At 37.5% G+C, this 20,532-nt stretch overlaps 1 protein-coding gene across 1 annotated transcript in view; it reads left to right on the plus strand.

Moving 5' to 3' along the window:
• Nucleotides 1-4,413: 4,413 nt before the first annotated feature.
• Nucleotides 4,414-20,532, plus strand: part of si:ch211-129c21.1 (uncharacterized protein LOC563087 homolog) — an 82,009-nt gene continuing 65,890 nt past the window's right edge. Inside the window, exon 1 of the mRNA XM_039766878.1 lies at nt 4,414-4,587. The gene's annotated coding sequence lies outside the window, so the exon portion shown is untranslated. The remainder of the gene's footprint in view (nt 4,588-20,532) is intronic.

The following is a 20,532-nucleotide window of genomic DNA, read 5'->3' on the forward strand; positions in this document are numbered from 1 at the left end:
GGGGCCCCCAAGAAGGCGGGGGCCCTAAGCTATAGCTTGTGTAGCTTATACGTAAATCCTGCACTGCCACAGTGACACCTTGGATTAAAAGTGGAGTATGTGCCATGTCTTTCCTCCTGAAGTCAACAATGATGGAGCTTTAAAAAAGTGTTGTGTTGTTTAGACATAAAAATACTACCACAAAGTGAAAACAAACTACTTATTGTATTAATCTGAAACACTAATTCTTTCCTTTGCTTCCTTGTAAGAAAGCTGTTTTCCATGATATCTCTCTTGTTGTTAGTTTTTTGCATGAAGAAATATATTTGATATATTATAGAAATAATATTATGGCATAGTTTTCGAATGTTCCTTGATATATTGTCCTTAAGTAAATGTAATCAGTAAAAGATGTTTGTCAGTTTGAAATATCGAAACAACCACTATCAAACCTGCCCAGCCCAGTTTTGGTACAAGAGCAGGATCTGGGCAGAATGTGTGGACTAACTAACAAGGTGACACTCCATTACTAAGCCAGTTTATGCAAACACTCATACACGGCGGCTTTAGAATCTTTCATTTTATCTTAAAAAGATGTTTTTGGGAGCTAGAAAGAAAACTGGAGCACCCAGAGGGAAACCCATGCGATGGGCACAAGCTTAGACCAACAATTGAATCCAAGTCTCGGGAGCAGTGAGGCAGCAAAAATACACATTGCACCACCACACCACCAAATTACTAAATGTGCCACATAAAGTGTATGGGTGAAAGATCTGAATTAAAAGTGTTCTTCAAATGGGGGGCATTTGTGTATGTGTGCCTAACCCTAAGTGACAGTAACATTGCAGTATTTTAAGTAAAGAGCTCAAACAGGCACTTCCAACTGGAACTAAAAGGTGTGCTCTTTTAACTTGATAAGCTTGGCGGCTCCCACACAAACAAGACATGGCCCAGTGACACCATCTATATGTACAGAATTACATCTGTTCCACAAGCCGCATTCCTACAGGAGTTGCCAAAAATGGTCAGAGTGACTACTGTGTCTGCTGGTTTGCCTGCCTTTTCCAATGCAAGTCTGCGAAGAGTCAGAACCCTGACAGCAATATTGGGCCAAAGACAGGAAGCACATTCTAGTCATGCTGATTCATCGCAGGGCTCACTTAACAGGCAGTCCTCCTCCTTATACGAACCAAATCTGGAGTTATCATTCTTAACTGACGTGCATGTCTTTGTTTAATTAATCACACACACCAAGAACCACTGGACTTTAGAGCCATTAACTATCATGTTTTCATCAAACCTTTTCTTACATTAGTACAGTATGTTAACAAGCAAAAAAAAAAACCTACTGTCAACTTTAATGGCAGTTTGGAATAGAGGCTATGGTGGAATTCACTATAAAAAAAAATTTTAGTAAAATTAAGCTTGTTTAGGACATGCAGGGACATTCACATTCTGGTCTGCACCCTCTGAACTAAAGATGAAAAGATTGAATGTGTGTATTTCCTCCTGTATCAGACATTTGACAGCCTGAGTTGGATGCCACAACACTGATGTCATTCTGAAAATGAGCAAATTGGAAATCTTTTTTTTTTTTTTTTTGAAAAAGCAAACTTCATAAGTTCAAACCTTTATTTTTGTATCAATAAAAGTGTCTGTTTTTTATTACTCTGTGGTATGATGGAATAACCAAAGGAACAGGATGGCCATTTTGACTGTTTTGAGAGCCACACAAAGGTCACGGAATCTCATAAGAAACAGATTTGTCAAAAACACGGCAGTTAGTCCAGCCTAGCACATCAGTTCTTTTCTATCCGTTGTACAAAACTCTGTGATTTGAAAATCCTCACAGTACTACTATAAACTGCACTACTTGAAAGCTTATTCTGTGTAATTAAACTTCTTCAATTATAAAACCTTCCAATCATGGCAGCACAAACAGCTGTTAGCTTTACAGTCTGGGAGGTGGTACTACAACATCAAAGCCTTGACCAACAGGTATAGAAACAATTTTCTATCCCCAAACTGTGAATGTTTTGAAGAGCCTGGCCTAAGGTCGGCTCATGGAGTGGGGGAAAGAGCGTCTTAGGGGTTGCCTTTGACCCCACTGAGCAGAGAAAGGCGGGTGGCTGTATGACACGTATGAGCGGTCAAAGGACTGAAGCAGCTGGGAGTGCATGGAGCTGCAGAACATCTGAACACTGTGCTGGACGCGGCTGCTGAAGAAGTCAAAGGTACTTTTCAGGACCACTAACCAGCAGTCTGTGTAAAGTGACTAATTCCATTCCTCTGTCTCTCACACCCAACCCAACCTAGGTCAATACAATGTGTAGAGCAAAATCTTCATACATTGCTGCTATAATTGTTTTTCTAATCTCAATTTTTAATTACTTAAATTTTTTAACTAATTACTTTATTTTTAAATACTCTGCGGTGGGCTGGCGCCCTGCCCAGGGTTTGTTTCCTACCTTGCGCCCTCTGCTGGCTGGGATTGGCTCCAGCAGACCCCCGTGACCCTGTAGTTAGGATATAGCGGGTTAGATAATGGATGGATGGATTTTTAAATACTTATTTTTTCTTACTGTTTACATTCTTATTAATTTACACAAAAAGAATTCCAATGTCAATATGTCCGGTGAAAGACCGACATTCATAAAAATGTTGCATGCAGTGCTTCCAGGATACTCACCAGGTTTCCTGTGACCCTTAATTGAGGTAAGGATGTTAGAAAATGGATGGACAGACATGGCAATAACATCAAATTTGTCCCTGCAAGACTACTGAAGCACATTCTATGGGCAAATGGCCACTGCAGTGGTTGAGCAAACTAAACCAGCAGAACCCAGAAATGCAGTCCATAGTATTACACATACACTGGCTTCGGAAAGTATTCAGACCCCTCAATATTTGGCACTTTATCATCACTCCATACTCATTAATCCATAATGACAAAGTGAAAACATGCTTTCAGAAAGGTCTGCAAATGTATTTAAAATCTAAAAATCAATTTATGACTGAAATCTCTCATTTACTGTATATAAATATTCCCAATCTTAATTCAGTGCTTTGAAGAAGCCCCTTTGCCAGCAATTCCAGCTTTGAGCTTTTGTTGGCAAGTCTCTACAAGCTTTGCACACCTGGATTTGAGCAGTTTATTCCTTTCTTCCTGGCAGATCCTCTCAAACTCCATTAGATTGGATGGCAAGTATCTGTAAACTTCCATCTTGCAAGTTTCTACGCAGCTGTTCTGTAGGGTTTAAGTTTGGCCTTTGGCTGGGCTATCAAGGACAGTCAGAGACTAATCATGGCTGTATGTTTCAACTCATTATCGAGCTGAAAAGTGAACCGTCCCTAAATTCTGAGGGTGTGTGTTCTCTGGAGAAACTTTTCTGCAGGGACTTCTCTGTATTTGACTGAATTTATCCTTCCCTTAATCCTGACCAGTCTCTCTACTGAGAAGCACCACCACAGCATGATGCCAACACCACCTTACATTACTGTAGGAATGATATTAGGGAGCTGATGAGTATTGCATTGTCTTCAGCAAAGAATCTGGAGTTCCGCCTAAACACTTCATTTTTGTCTCATCAGACAACAGAACGTTTTTCCTTTAATGTGTCTTATATGGTACTTGTCATACTTTCTGAATTCACTAGGGAAACAAATCATCACTAGTCACACAATTTGCCACCACAAAGTTCACACAAAAACGCTTGTTCCTATCCCACTTCAAAGAACAAAGCAGCTAAGATCAGGCTATTTCTGATAACACTCAATTTACTCAATTCTTAAAATTTCAAATAAGCATTATGCCAGCATGGTAGTCAAGAGTAATAATTACACAGGGCCCACTGGGGGGCAAAACATGTAATAAAAAATTTGTTTTCGAGAGTACCACTGATGTATGGGGCAAAGGGTTCTGTGTTACACCCCTGCCACCACTACAACCTTGAGTTGACTTCTTTTTGGCATCATCTGTTGTCCACGATACAACCCGCTAAATCCAGTTCAGGCTGGCAAGGGCCAAAGCTTACCTAAGTACCCCACCAAAAGGGAATATTCACTCACACAGAGCCACTTTGGAGTCGTCACGTGTCTGTAAGACGTTAAGCGAAAACGAATAAAATGACTCCGAGTAAAGTTCACGCGCTCGTCGTGGCAAATGGGTCATGCTGGTACAGGAAGTCAGGATTTTGCAACTGTGAATCAGCAGCGCTAACCATTACGCCACCCACTTTCAAATCCCCAATAATTGCATCTTGAGACCTGGCACGGTGTGTAAGTCTAATGTCATCCATACTTAGTCATACAAGGTCTGTTTATAGTCATGGGATTGAGATTTAGAAAAAGAAAAAAAAAACTCCCGTGCACAAGTCTACCAGCAAACAACTCCCGCTTCCTGCACCTGCCTTGAAAAGGCGGACACCTCCTCGTCATGTGACACGCCTCGCCCGACGCGCGCGCTCGCGGCACAGGTGACGCTCCTGCTAGTTTACTCGTTGAGCGTGCCCGCCTGTAAACTGGTTGTGTGCGGATACGCCGCTCGACTGGATTACTTTTTTTTTCCCCCATCCTGCAAGTGAAGCAGATCCGAAGAACGCTGTAAAGGTGAGCGTGTGCGTCGGGAGAATTCGTTTAAGGAGGCGGAGTGGGGGCGGGCAGTGAGCTGAGTGGCCGTGGATTGTTCAGGAGTTTTTACAGAGCACGCATGAAGTGTGTCTAGAGTTTAAAAATGCAACTTGTTTCTAAGGTTCACTCAACTAAGTGTACAGTACCTGTTTCTTAGTTTGGTTACCAGGGGGCGACCCTAGCATTTTTGGTGCCTTAGGCGAAGCTGTAAATGGCGCCTTCCGCCGCCAGTCACAGCACCCTTTCTGTGGCACAAGAGTTTAATAAATGTAGGGTCGTTACTCTTTGGCCCTTTAAATAATTGTTACCTGTATAATGTTTTGTTTGTAAGATTGTGATTATGACCTTTAAGGTGACATTCATGTATGCCTTTGTAACGGTAGCCAAATAGCCTCCCAATTACAGCCACTCAGTTTTATTTAGTTAAGTTAGTTAGTTTAGACTCTAAAGGGCTAAAAGCCCAGGAGTGTTTGTTAAATCAAATTTTAATAGAACACGGGACCATTGCAGAGCCGTGAGGTATCATCAAACTTTTTTTTTTTTTATAATTAAACTTAACAAAACTCCACAGGGCTTTTAGTTCTTGCAACCTAAACTAACCAAACAATTGTAAATAAATAAATCTGGGTGGCTGTAATTGGCAGGCTTCTTAACTTCCTTTACACATTTATTGTAGATTGTAAGTATATGTTTGTTTTAATGAATTTCACAGGTTTTGCTAAATAATGCCACAAAAAGCTAGCAGTTTACTACTAGATATAAGGTAACAGGATAAGCAGGTAGGAAAACAGAAGGATGGATGGAATGAATGAATGGAATTTTGACTTTTAGCTTTTTAAACTGAGTCTTTTATTTTCAAAACGTTTCAAAAATTTAAATAATAATAACACAATCATTAGGTACATTGCTTGATGCAAATTTAATTTTGCAAACAATGCCAGTTTTAAAAAGGTACATGTTCAAATACATGTATTTTCAATTATAAAAATGCAGTTTGATGAAATTCGAAACTGCCTTTTTCGTGACTTCATCCTTAGAACATTAGAACAACTGCCGTGAGAACAGGCCATTACGCTCAACAATGTTTGTCAATCCAATCCACCCAATTTCTCTGAAATAACATCAAGTCGAGATTTAAGGTCCCTAAATTCCTGCTCTCTACCCCACTAATTAGTCGTTTATTCAATGTGTCTGTGGATCTCTGTGTGAAGATCTTTGCAAACTTACAAACAGTTCCTTTAGGACTAGGGTGTTGTTCCGTGTTAGCCATTATGAACTTAATGAGAAGTCAGGCAAAATGTAATCTTTATAGTTAGCCAATAAAAGGAGTCAATATGCAATCTTGCCTGAAGGAGGGGCTTGAGTTGCCTTGAAAGCTTGCATATTGTAATCTTTTTAGTTAGCCAATAAAAGGTGTCATTTTGCTTGACTTCTCACAAGCAGTTTCTTTTAAATCCAATGTTTGGGCTGGGCTAGTTCACTCTCCACTGATAAGGTTGCTCAGAATTACTTTATAAGAATCATAAGGAGATGTATAACCCACACACATTGTATGATAGGGTATTCATATAATTTTCACTAATTTTATAATAGCATTGTAATAATAGTTGTAAGGTATACAGTACATTGTATTAAATATGCAAGTTAAAAAATGACAAGACTGTAATGTGTATGCTGACCTGTTCAGCAATTAGGCAGAACACCAGCTTTGGATTTTCTTTGTTCTTTATCTGATGTAGTTAAATGTGCGTAACAGACACAAAAAGTTCCTTCTAAAGCCACCCATGATGGTGACACATTTGCAAAATAAAGGGAAAATGATAGATATTTATGTATCAATAAAAAAGTATCCAAAATCTGCATCAACCCAATGTATAATTTTTTTTAAACTTGCTGAAAAGAGAAACAGTACAAAAACGAAAAGTAAAACTATAAAGTTGCACCTGAAGAAAACAAAGGAACAAGGCTGTTTAGGATAAAGATAGCCTCTCTGAAGCTGAATTTGGCGGACCACCCATGTCTGTTGTTGTGGGTCATCAGACAGTAAGATCAAACATTGTTAGTACATGAAAATAATATAAAATATAATAGAGTTAATGGGAGTCAGACAGTTGTCTTGACTCTGAGTGTTTGTAAGGCAGGGTTGGAGAGCCCCTCATTTTTCTACACTAGACAACCACCTAGTTCACCTAAATGGTGAATTTTGCTCAACAAAGTAAGAAATACATAGTTGCTTTTAATGTTTTGGGATGCTTCTCGTTTATTGTTTGGTGTGTTTTAAGTACATATGGACTAAGGATTGCTATTGCTAAATCCCCAGCACAAACTTTGTGCTTGTTTGTTCATCATGGAATTATTATTATTATTTTTATTATTATTAAAAAGGTTCATGATCCTTTACATCTTCTGTACGTGTCACTTTTTGCACAATGCATGATGCTGGATGGTTTCTTCTGTTTTCCAAGAAGAAAAAAATGTTCATTTTTAATAAAGTGGCTGTTTTACTTTACAGATCTCTAGTTAATAGATGTGTTTAAACAAACCCTAAAGTTTTTTTTTTCTTTGTCCAACCTGTTAATTTTCAATACACTTCTGTTTTATATAATCTGCACAATATTTAAAGTAATTTTTTAATTTGTTATTTATAATTTGTTACATACTTCTCCACTTATTTACTTTTACTGATTTCAAGTGCCTTGGTCACTTATTGTGTGAATGAGCATTAAAATAAAATCCTTGACTTTTGGCCATATGGTCTTAATGTTAGCCTGGTGTGTGGAGACTTGCTGCTACAGTCTTGCATCCAGATTTAAAAGGTTTCTAAAATCTTGCACATTAATGGTTATTTAATTTCTTTTATTCTGTAGTGTATTTCACATTAAGGAGGCTTGAAATATCACACATATTTACAAAAAAAAGGTATTGGAGGAAAATGCAAAATTGTCATTGTATATATTGAGTGTCCACTTTAAGTAACTCTCCTTAATAATGAGCTGTTTCTCTGTTTACTCTAAGAACTGCCATAATTTGCTGGAGCATGAGCTGGTGTTAAGGTAGCATTATGGGGTTACTAGCACATATTGATATCATTGTTTTTATCATTGTTTTTACATTTTCTGGTGGGTGACCTCTACTGCAAGTGGATTGTTTTGTTGCCTCCCACTAACACTCATCTAAATTGTGCTCTTTTGACTTTATTAAGGTAAATTCTTTACAGTTTTTTGTGCAACCATTCTGTGTGCATTGAGTATTATTCCGCAAAAATACTACAAAGTTGGCATAAAGATATGTTCCTGGTTGGCAAACTCCGATGTCTTATTGGCAAACAATCCAATAGTTCTAATATGTGGCATTTAGATATTGTTGTACACCTGTCAACAACCCAGTTTGTGCACCAGAGAAACAAAACCCACAAAATTATACCACTCGTACTAGTGCTGCTGACACTCTGAACTTTTTTGGCATAATCAGATTTTTTCCTTCAGCATGAATCAGCAGGAACTGGAGTTTGTCAGATAAGGTGGGTTTACCAGCATTCCCACATTCAGATCTTTGTTCACAGAATTGTGGATGTCTCTTCGGCTGCCACACCACATTCATGACAAGTTACAGCAAGTTGTTCCTTCTGATATGCCTCTTTCAGCACCACTGTTATACTCTTCTGTTTGTTGGCAAAATGTAACACTTTTGTTACTAAATTGTGCACACTCCTATGATAAAGAGAGAAAGCCAATGCAAAAGTGCTATTCCACAGGCATTATTTCATCTGTGTTTGATGTTTACATTCATGTCACTTTCATAGCAACATAAATCTTTAGTTTTTCCTATTCATCCTGTGAATTGTACTTAACAGTATACATGCTGTTACTGTCTGAACAGTCATTTGCATGGGAAATGCAGGCACACAACACTTTGGCAACTCTATATAAACTATATTATACTTGGCCCACTAGTTTTTTTGCAGATATTTGTGTATTTTGTTGCTCTTCCTTTTTTTCAGAGTGATCAATTTATTTTTTGTTTTACAAAATTGTGTATGCTAGATTTATTTTTGTGTGTAGATATGAGTTGCTCACAACCCAGTATTTGTGACAGCACAGAAAGAAGTCTTCCTCATCCTTTACATTTCACTAGTGATGTACTATATCTTCTTTAATTTTCCATCTTTAATGATATCACATGATGTCTAATGCCAAGTCATGCTACCACAGAATCTTTTTCTATTTCTGTCTGTCTAGTTCAGTCATTTATCATATACCACTAACAACGCACTTCACGATAATGTGTAGTTAATACACTTCACTTGAGTATTCATAGTTTTCATCCTCTTTCTCTGTACGTTTAGCATTCGTTTGCTCAGAGGTTGATGCACTTGCAGCTTCCTGAGCAGCTCTTCTTTTCTCCACCCTAGTGGCCCGCTTCTTCTCTTTTTTTTTGTCTGCATCTTTTTACGTTAAAACTAAGTCAGGGATTGTGTTGCCATTACTTAGTACGTTTTGTTTAATTTTTCACTTAAGCTGGCACTTAAGTCTTCGATCTGCCTCAAGATTGATTGAAGATATGAAGAGGTAGGAGAAGTGACGGCGAAGGTGGTAGGGATGAGAACGGCGCCCATCCACATGCACTGCATGGCCGCCCTGCTGGCCTCTGCCAAGAATTGATTCTACAATAATATAAAAATAAAAAGAGGAATAACCCTGGAGGTCAATCATCACCCTGAAAACAGATAGTAGACGTCACGTAGCATGTGTACCACATTTCAGGTCAATAGGTCAAACGGTTTGCGAGCTACACGTGCTTTAAAATCCTGCACAGCCATGATAGCGTATTGTATATAAAGATTAACCAGTAACTGTGCTTATCATTGCTTTAGGCAAAATCATTTTTCCCGGTTATACCTAAGCAGTGACTCTTGCGTTGATGACTGGTGTTCCCTTTTTGGCTAGTTCATTTCAGCTCAGCATGAAGTACAACCATTTAATAGGTGTACCCATTTAGGTCAGTCTTATTTAATTTTCTAATTCTCCCTGCCTATAAAACATTAAAGATCTTACCACCACTGTACTTCCTAGGCCCGGAAGGTGCCCATTTAACCCATTTTTACATATGATATGATTGTAACAATTACTAGGATCAGTCTTGACACACCCATTATTGTTTTACCCATGGCTTGTTTTTTTTTTTTGCTTTGTACCCTCTTCCACTATAACCTGTCATCAATGGGGGAGGAGAAAAAGCTTTAGATTTGTCAAAAGGTTTGATTTCTGGTTTTTGATGGGTCTCGACGTTTTAGGGTCCCCTGATACCAAAAACCTGGATATCTCAATGATGAGTGTATGTCTGTGTGTCACCGTTTCTTGAGGACGGTATAGAGCTAAAATGGCTGGACAGAAAAATACCAAACTCAAAACTCAAGCCTGTTATGAGATGACGATGTGCTGATCAGTTATTGAGCCAAATCGTGCAAGAGAAAGAGGCACACTAGAGGAACCCTCAAATACCATAATTCTGCAGTTAATTATGATTTCTTCTCGTCAGTTGCTATTGTAATGACCTATTTTATGATCAGGAAGATCAGCATCAGAGTGGTAAATAATTACTGAAATGTTATAGAATAGTTTGGTTAATTTGGTTGCTAAAGAGCAAGCCTACTGATGTCCACTTCCAAATTTCTTTTAAGTCGGATAGATTTGATACATTTTTTTCTTTAACTCTAAACTGCTCATTAAATTCACTAAAAAAACAGTTTATCATACTGATAATAGGCTAAAATATGATAGACTTGGCAGTTTCACAAAAATGATTATTAAAGAGGAACAATTACATTTCCTCAATGTTTTTTTTCCCCATATTGCCAAGAGGTGGGACGAAAGAATTGTATTTTATATTTAGTCTTAAAGATAAGAAATAAGCAAGTTGCTAAAGGACCATCCAGTAGGTTGATCAAATTTATATAATATACTTAAACTGAAAATAAAACATTTTATTCTTTTTATGTGTTCAGTGTAACCTGTAATGATTAAGCTCTTTTTCACAAACACTTTTGCAGTCTCTGCAACGATGAGTTGTGTTTATAGAGTAGGCCTGATGTGTGCTGATTTTCTTAATTGGGGCAGAGCATAGCAGAAACATTTCAAGTCATTTTTGTTTTTTATTTTTGCAGAAGCAGCAGGTGAAAAAAAGTGCTATCAGAACAATCTGTGGCAAGTGATATAATGTGCTCATACATCAATAATTTCCTCTTTATTAAAGAACCCAGTGTTGCCAGATACATCAGAGAACAAGTATCTGTCTTAGAAATCAACTAGACAGAATGAAAGTATGTCAGTTAGGAGAACCTGATCCGTAATTTAGTGCAGAAATCGCAATGATTTAAGAGTTAACAGTCCTGTGGTCTAATTACCAGTAAAATAATTGCTTTCTGACAATTTCTAAGTTTTACAGACGTTTGGAGGAGCTCTAAACACTACACATTAGCCTATTTTATATTAAAAATGAATTAATTTAAATAGAGTATAACACTTTACTGTAAGAAAACCAAAAAAGAAAACATTGTTTTTGGAGGAACTGGCGATGAATATTATTTTCAAGCATTGCATGGTCAAAAATAACTTGAAAACAGCTGGGAGATAGAGGTTAAAGATATCCATCTTAAAGGGATGCTTATGAATAAGCTTGACATATGTTACAGATAGTTTGAAGTACTTTAGCAACCTACAGAAAGTGTTTCTCATAAGGAGTGAAATGTTCTTTTTGTGTCATTTTTGTTTGAAGAGAAACCCAAATAGACCTCACATAATACAGAGGAGAATAGCCCATAAAAAACAAAATTCATACCCATTACCCTCCTTCAACAGGTTCAAAAATAGCCTAGTTAGTGTTGAGCTTGTACATTCTAGCAACTACAAATGCAGAGTGATAAAAAATGAGAATAATCATTGGTACCATCCATTTTGTTCACCTGCATATCCAGTTCAGGGGTACAGGGGCCAGTGTCTGTTCCAGTAGCACTGAGTTGAGAACCAACCTTGGACAGGGCATCAGACTGTTTCATGGTACATTTGCAGCTGATCAGTTTGTCTCCTGAGAACATGTATTTGATCACAGATATAAGCTACAAATTAACAAAACAATATTTCTTTGAAACCTTGCAGCACTTGGATTGCAGAATATCTGCTGTATGGACTTTACCTGAATATTGTGAGACTGAATCCTATGAAAAACTATCATGTCTGGCACATTCTACCAAATAAGGCAGTGTTTTTAAAGAAAATAATGTTGCGGACCACCTATATTAATGCAGAATAATTAATAATGGCCCCTAGTAATGCAGCTCTACAAGAGCCCCATCCAGTATGGGTTTTACCAGCCCAAACTCGAAACGTGGAACTGCCCAGCTGTGTGCCCATCACCTTCAGGATGAAAAGGGGCAGAGTGCAATGTGACCTGGTTGGCAGTCAAAGGTAGAGAGGTCTTGGTGGACTATAACCGACTCACACAGACTGACACTTGGTACAGGGAATGTAACCTCTCTTGGAGGGAAGGAGCAGGGGTTGTTGAGTGAGGCGGAGCATTATCAACTGGATATAGTTGGGTTCATATCCACCCATTTGCTTAGTTCTGGAATCAAACCTCTCAAAAGAGGCTGGACTCTTCCTTACTCAGAAGTTGCCTAGGGGGAATGGCATTGGGTGGTAGTGAGCTTCTTATTGAGACCCAGTCTGGTCGATGCCATGTTGGAGTTTTTTCTGGAGAGCAACAGGGTTGTCTCTGCGCAGCTGAAGGTGGCAGAGGGGAGAACTCTGACTGCCATATGTGCTTATGCACTGAATAGCACTTTGGAGTACCAGGCTAACATGGAGTTCCTGGAGGGGATCCTGGAAAGGTTCTCAGATGGGGACTCCACTGCTCTGCTGGGTATCTTCAGTGTTCACATATGTAGTGAGGGAGATGCCTGGAGAGACATGAATGGGAGAAATGGCATGCCTGATCTAAACCTGAGTATTGTTTTGTTATTCGACTATTCTGCTAGACATAGTTTGTCCTTCGCAAACACCAAGTTCAAACAAAAGGTGGCTCACCAGAGGTGAGAGATGCTATCAGACTGAAGAAGGAGGCCTTCCGTGTAAGGTGCCAGAGAACCTTAGGCCAAAGATCTATGATTTGATTTTATAATCATATCCTCATATTTATGGCCGTATGTTCTGCGCACTCTGGTGAAGAGAGGGACAGAGCTGTCAACTCACCACAATCTGGTGGAGGTGCCTGAACAGACTTGAAAAGCCCAAGAGAGTAGTGAGGGTGGACTGCGAATGTCTGAGGAAAGCTGTCCAGAAGACTTAACTTGCCACTCAGAGAGAGCTTTTCCCACATTCTGGGGTGGTTGGAGACATATTCCAAATTTACCTTGTCCAAAGCCTCCATTGTGGAAGCAGCTGCCAAAAGCTGCAGCCTGATTGCTATAGGTGCCTGTCAAAATGGCAACCCTAGAATCCAATGATGGATGCCAGAAATGAGAGGTGCCATCAGATTGAAGGAGGCATTCCATGTATGGTTAGCACAAGAGACTCCAGGAGCAGCAGAGGGATACCAACAGGGAAAAATGACTTTGTCCTTGGTGGTAAGGACTGGGGCCCCTAACGAAGGCTATTCAGTCCCTCTATAAACATGCTGAGAGCTGTGTCTGCGCACACGTGGGGTGGGGGGAACATTTAGCAAATATCTGTGTGTGTGTGTAGGACTCCCCCAGGGCTATGCTTTGTCTCCTATCCAGTTTGCTATTTTTCATGGACAGGATATCAAGGTGCAGCCTTGTTTTTGGGGGGAGGTGTCCAGTTCATTGTCATTGGAGCTGTGTCTCTGCTTTTTACAGACAACATGGTCCTGTTGGCTTCAACGAGCTGTGAACTCCAGCATGCATTGAAAAGTTTGGGTCTGAGTGCAAAACGGCAGGTGGAGGTGACTTAATATCGGAAGTGGAGGAGTTTAATATCTTGGGGTCCTATTCAGAAATGAAGGAAAAAGGGATGATGAGATCAACAGACTGATTGGTGTGGCAAACACTGTTATATGGTCGCTATACTGATATGTAGTGATGAAGAAGGAGCTGAACCAGATGGCAAAGCTTTTGATTTACCAGTCCATCTCCATCCCTACCCTCACCTATGGATACAGACCGAAAGGACAAGATCACTGGTGTAAGCACCCTAAATGAGTTTTCCCCGCTGGGCTCTCCATTAGAGATAGGGTGAGAAGCACAAACATCCAGGAGAGCCTGGGAGAAGAGCTTCTGCATTGAGAGGAGCCAATTGAGGTAATTCAGGCATCTAATACCGATGCCTCCTGGTCGGTTCCCTGTGAAGTCTTTATGGGGAGACTTGAGGAAAGACACAGGGCTCACTGGAAGGATTTCTGCCTGATGGCTTGGGAATGCCTCGGGATCACAGAGCATGAGTTGGCAAGTTTGACTGGGGAAAGGGACACATGGGTGTCAGTGCTAATTGTGTTGCCCCCACGACCCAATCCTGGATAAGCAGTGGAAAATGAGTGAATGATAATTTTACAAAAAATATTAACATCTGTTTTTGCACGGTGCATTGTTCTCATGTATGTTTTCACATGTGCATTTTTACCCATAGCATTCCAGTTCAAAAATCCTAACCTGAATACTCTCCTGAACCGAATTATTTCACTTGCCATGTGAATTTCTAAGGATATAACTTGAGAGGTCTCACCATCCCACTTCATGTTCATGTGAATTTCTTGTTGCTATTTTTGGAGAACCTGCTACCTTCTGATCCCACAGTAAAAACAGAAATCCCATTCAGTAGCTTTTTATTAAAGTACCTCCATTTATTGAAGTGAACAATATTGTGCCTTTTTACTTTGTGCCCTATCCCACCATAACCTATAGTCTATGAGGGAGGAGCCAAAACTTTCGATCTCTGGTTTTCAACGAATCTCAGTGTTTTAGGGTCAATTGATACCGAAAACATTGATATCTTGATGATGGGTTTGCGTCTGTGTGTCACAGTTTCTTGAGGACGGTCTAGAGCTAAAACAGCAGGACAGAAAAATACCACACTCGAAACTCAAGCCTGTTATGAGATGATGATGTGCTAATTAGTTTTTGAGCCAAATCGTACAAGAGAAAGAGGCACTCTAGAGGAACCCTCAAATACCGTAATTCTGCAATTAATTATGAATTCTTCTTGGCAGTTGCTATCGTAATTACCTATTTTATGATCAGAAAGATCAGCATCAGAGTGGTAATTACTGAAATGTTATAGAATAGTTTGGGTAACTTGGTTTCTAAGGCGCAAAGCCTACTGACACTCATGTCAAAATTTTTCTGTAATACAATTAAAACATTTACAGTAAAGATTAATAGTAACAACAGCTTTAAAATGCTAGTATATTCATCAAGTAGTTAATCAACTATCATTTAAGCAAACAAGCATTGGCATTCATAAATATCAAAATACAATACAGGGCTTCAATTTTAATGTGTGGCAGTGATGGGGATCGCCACAATGTAACGACAAATGAGGTTTACAATCTTGAGGGGATTAATAAAAGATGATATATCAACAACTGGATATATTTTAGTATGTGCACATTCTAAATTTTTTCTCTTAACATTTTATGCCCAGTACCTGAAAAATACTGCTTAAAATCCATACTAAATATTACAATTCAAACATTATTACATATTAACTGTTGAATTTGTGAATTCTAAGATAATTCCAGATATTATAATTTAAACCAACTCTTTAAAGCTGTTTTTGTTAACACATGCCTTTAAAGTCTCAGTTGTTAGTGAACCAATCGGTTAAATTTTTAATATTTGCTATTGTTAGATTTATATTTGTATCATTAGCTGTTTATAAAAATATTACCAAGAGTAATATTTAACAGATCAAATTAATTGAAATTTCTAAGGTCATATTTTCCAAATTTGTCCCTCCTTTTGTTCCACTTTTGTGCCAGCTTTAAAGCTCCCTATGTGAAATTAGACTTGTCAGTTTTACTTGGATCCTTGAGATTGTTGATTTCAGAACTTCTTTATAACAGTGTTGTTTCTGTTTTTTGCTGTTTTCAAGGTTTTTTGGATGAGTGATCACACTTTCTTATTGCTTTACCATTTGTACAAATCCAGAATTTTGAAATTACCTGGGCTGTCATTACCTGTTTTCAATTCAGCATTACATTCTTCAGTGTTACCATTCAAAATATATGACGTGTACTTCTTGTACTATGTTGTTTATGTAGAAATGTTATTGCCAGTTAATTCTATATTTAAATTTAACTTGTCATAATAAGAAAAAAAAAGTAATCTGTTTAGAAACTGCCTTTAAAATACAATTCTCTGTGTGTATGTTTATTTTATATATACTGTAGAGCAGGGTTGTCGAACTCCAGTCCTGGAGGGCTGCAGGTTTTCTTTCTAACCATCTTCTTCATTAGTGACCAGTTTTTGCTGCTAATTAATTTCTTTTGCCTTAGTTTTAATTAACTTGACTCAGTCTCGTAGTTGTTTTTTTTCCTTAACTAGCAACCAAACAATAATGAGACACAAAACAAGCCCCCACATGACCAGCTCACCTGTGCCCATCACACAATATCTGAAAATAAAGAAAGATGAAGGTCTGTGTAAGGTTGATCTTTCAGGTCACCAAAATATTTTGACAGTGTACTTAGAAAAAACAGAAAATCAACAGTTTTGGAAATGTCTGCTATGGCAGAATGAGAGCAGCAACAAGCTGTGGAATTAAATAACGGGTTTAATTAACAGCAATAATCTACTTCTAATTAAGAGATTGGTTGGAGTGAAATTGGTTGAGTTTGAAATCCCAATTTAGCTGGTCATCTGTTGCCTTGCTTCTCATCTCATTTCTGTTTGGATGTCATTTAATGAAAGAAAAAAGAATAAATTCAGAAGACTGAATCCTTAAAAACAAGGCAATTAAAAGGAAGGGAAAATAAGATAATTAGCAATGAAAACAGGTCACTGATTAAGAAAAGGGTTAGAATGAAAACCTGCAGTCACTGTGGCCCTCCAGGCCTGGACTTCGACACCTGTTCTGTAGAGAGAAAAAACAGAGCATATAAACTTCATATATCTAGCTTTTTGTGCAAGAAAAATTCTGCATGTTATTTAACAGATTATAGCAACAAAATGTAGGAAGTATCTTTTTTTTGAATAAATGCATAGTGCCTAATACAAACATTTGTGCACTGGCACAGTACTTTGACCACAACCTAGTTACTTCTGTTATCTTAAAAGTAAATTTAAACATGTAAAATACTCGAACATATATTTATTACAAGCTAGTCATTTGAATTAAACAAATTAGTTGTCTACTCATATTTCAGAAAAACATAGGGTATAACCATGCATAATGACCATAAATACTGTAGATATCTCCCTAAATATTTCTATTATTGTTAATTTTATATCTAGTACAAGGCAAAATATTTGCCTAGTTTTTGCTTTATGATTTGTGTTCCTGCTAACCCACAGCGTGCAAACCTTGTGGAGCTACACCTTTTATTTTCAATGCAGTGTACTGTAAACCCCCTTCATTTCTTTTGTTAATTGCTTAAATTAATCCTATTTATTTTGTTAATATATTCGGAGCAATTAGATATAAAGAGCATTCACAAGTCTGGATTGAAAGAAACACCTTAAAGTAGTAGACTTTAAAGAAAATTGCACACAATGGCCTAGGAAATAATTGTAAGTATTGTTTACAGTTTCACAAATTGTTACTTGTATTACAGTCAGATTTAAATTTTAATTCTGTACCATTTTATCAAAATGGTATCTCACAAAGCTTTTTGGACATGGTTTCATATTTCTCGCACTCTATATAAACTGAAAGTGATTCACTGGAGGAACTTAATTCAATTACACGTAAAACCTCCACATAAATTAATAGACTAGTTCAAACTCCGTTCATTGTGGTTTATCTAACACTAGTCACATTAGTTACTCTAACCATAGTGGAAGGGATTAGGCATGTGTTACATATTTGAACAGTTTTGTTAAACCTAATTGCTGAATTAACTTCACAAAATTTAAATATGTTCCTTTTATATTCTGAAATTACGGAATAATTTCCTATCATAAAGTAAACCCAAAACACAAACATCTTTTAGAAAGTTTAGTTTCACATATTAATTAAATTGACAGGTCATCTTATCATTTGATAATCAACTGCAATCCATTCATAATTAAATAACATTGCCAAGTTACCAGTTGCACCAAACTAATATATTACATAGCCTCCCAGTGTCACAAGGAGAAGAAAAGCATGTGAATAATATAGGTTGTGCAGTAGGTTTGCTAGACTACCGAAAATAAACTAGCCCAAAACCACTGTAGTAACTACACAAATCTTAATAAGGGGTCCTGTTAAGTTTGGTCTTTATCATTCTCTGACATTCGATAAATAAATATATATTGCCAAACCTCTTTGTAAATTTTTTACAAAAATAAATAAAAAAAGTGGAGCCTTAATACAAATGAAATAAACAACATTTTCTAATTAGGCAGGCATCTTTTGTCATTAAAAGAAACAAAAAACTATTCAGATATTTTGACAAATATGCAAAAAATATTGACTTTTCCCAAACAATTTTTTGCATTGGAAAATGTAAAATAAATAAATCACCTGAGTTGGCAGAAACTGGTCACTTGGCAACATTGCTATTTGCCATCCTAATAGTGATTTTATCACAGTGAGATACATTTGCTTTTTTAAACATAAATAAACTGATTTTTCAGTTGAAGCAGCTTAAGTAGTTGTATTCACTTTGAGTAAAATCAACCTGAGGTAATTGGGTAAGTATACATTAGAAACTATTTCTGTGGATGGTGCTGTTAATTAAAACAATGAAATCCATTTATTGAATGTCTATATAAATTATACAGTACTTCTTAATATGCCACTTAAAGTCATGTGTACTAGAAATGGATATGTAAAGTCTTAAAAACCTGGTCATCTTCATTAATTTATTTGAAATCAATTGAATTTAGCTGAGTAATGACAACATACCCAAGTAATTATTTTTGTAAGTGCCATTCAATGTACATTCAATGCCTGTCAAAAATTTCATTAAACATTTAAGGAATGTTTTGTTTTTTTCCCTACATGTATTCAGAATGGGTTGCAATAGGCATATGAAGGCAAGTGCCAAATAGTAGGCATTATGTTTTGTATGTTTTATTTTCCTTGTTTATTTATATTCAGTTCATCTAATGCAAGACGCATCAGGTATTAAAGTATAATTTTCTGCCTTTCTCCTAAAACTGGTTATTCATCATTTAGGAAAAGTGTAAATTCTGCAGAACTGCTTTCACTACACAGTATTTAACTTTCAGTTCACAGCTAAAATTGAGTTATTATACATATCTAGTCACAGATATGTACAGTGACCATGTACCAGTTTGTTAAAGTTGTTAATCTGGACAGTGAAAGTCAAGCTACAAAAACGCTCTGTGACATGAAGTAGTCTGAGCCAATTAATTCTTGGTGCATTTGAAAAAGCTGGATATTTTGAATTTGTTAGTGTTAAATTTTGTAGTGAATAAAATGGCTTCTCCCTTTAGTATTTGTTCTTGTAGAATAGGTTATATGTACACAGTAGTGTTAACATACTTCCGGTGAAATCTCTGCCAGCTCAGTCACTTCCATTGTCCATACTGCAGTTTGTTTAATGGTAAGAATGTCCGTGAAAAAGAAGTTCAAGTTTCAGTGTACAGATAGCTCTACATTTGAACACTGTTGTGTACCTTTATGTTCAGCTTTCAGTAAGTACAACAAGGTACTTAGTCTTCTTACATTTCCCTCCGATGTGGAAACCTGATCTAAATTGATTGCTGCCATCTGGAGTGAGAGCTTTACAGTTATTCCCCATAACCAAATTTGTAGCCGGCAGTTTAAAATTGAAGATTTTTGCGAGCCAGGGTCTGAGACAGAATGGTGACTGTTGAGGAAGGAAGCTGTCCCTGTGTTGTTTTAGTGGAACAATTTCTCCATTCCACTTTTAAGTACAGGGGTTTGGGGAAAGAGAAAGCGACCAATGTAAGAGGACACAAAGGGCGAGGAGGAAGATAATAAAATCCTTTATGACAACGACTGCGCTTCGACTCTAGATCTAGCCGTTATTGACTTAGCACTTGATGAAAACATTTCTCTCAGAGAAGAGGTCCTCCAGCTGAGAAAAAAAAACAGTGAGACCCTTATAATGCAGCAGTGGTTTGGTATTCACCGTTTTGCAGGCTCAGACAGAGACATTTTTCTTTTTTACAACGTAAGATGCCCAGCAGACTCATGTTATTATGTATTGTAACATTGGCACAGAGCACCACAATGGATGAGTTCTTTGCTGTTTGAGGTGGCTCACTATCCTTAAAAGGACTGCTAGCCTTTTGCCACACTAGTTGGAAAAAGTGCGTGTAACTGTGCAGAGCTGTCATTTTTATAGGTGCTTCTGCTATTGATGATGTAATGCCAGCTCATTCTTTTTGTGACTCATGCCTGGCTAATATATCTTGTCCAGCGCGTTGTAGTATTAAGCTTATCTATATATTCACCTGTCCCTGACTAAAGTTTAATGACTAATTATTAAAAGTTTCTTTTTATATATAAAAATATATATATAAAGGAAGCCTGATATAATCAAGTATTTGTCCCATGTAAATTCATAGTAGACGCAAGTTTTTAATATGTCCGAAACTTACCTTTGTAATTGTGAATGTAGCTTGAACCCTATAGACCCTTGTCCTTTTTAGCTCCTGATGTTTGGCAGAATGTTTGAATAACACGACTTACATCGTTTACCATAAGTCTGGGTACATCTTGAAACGACTGGATGAAAAACGCTATAGCTAGGCCTATTTTATGTTTTCATGGAAGT

This window comes from Polypterus senegalus, chromosome 10 (assembly GCF_016835505.1).
Source record: "Polypterus senegalus isolate Bchr_013 chromosome 10, ASM1683550v1, whole genome shotgun sequence".
NCBI lineage: Eukaryota > Metazoa > Chordata > Cladistia > Polypteriformes > Polypteridae > Polypterus > Polypterus senegalus.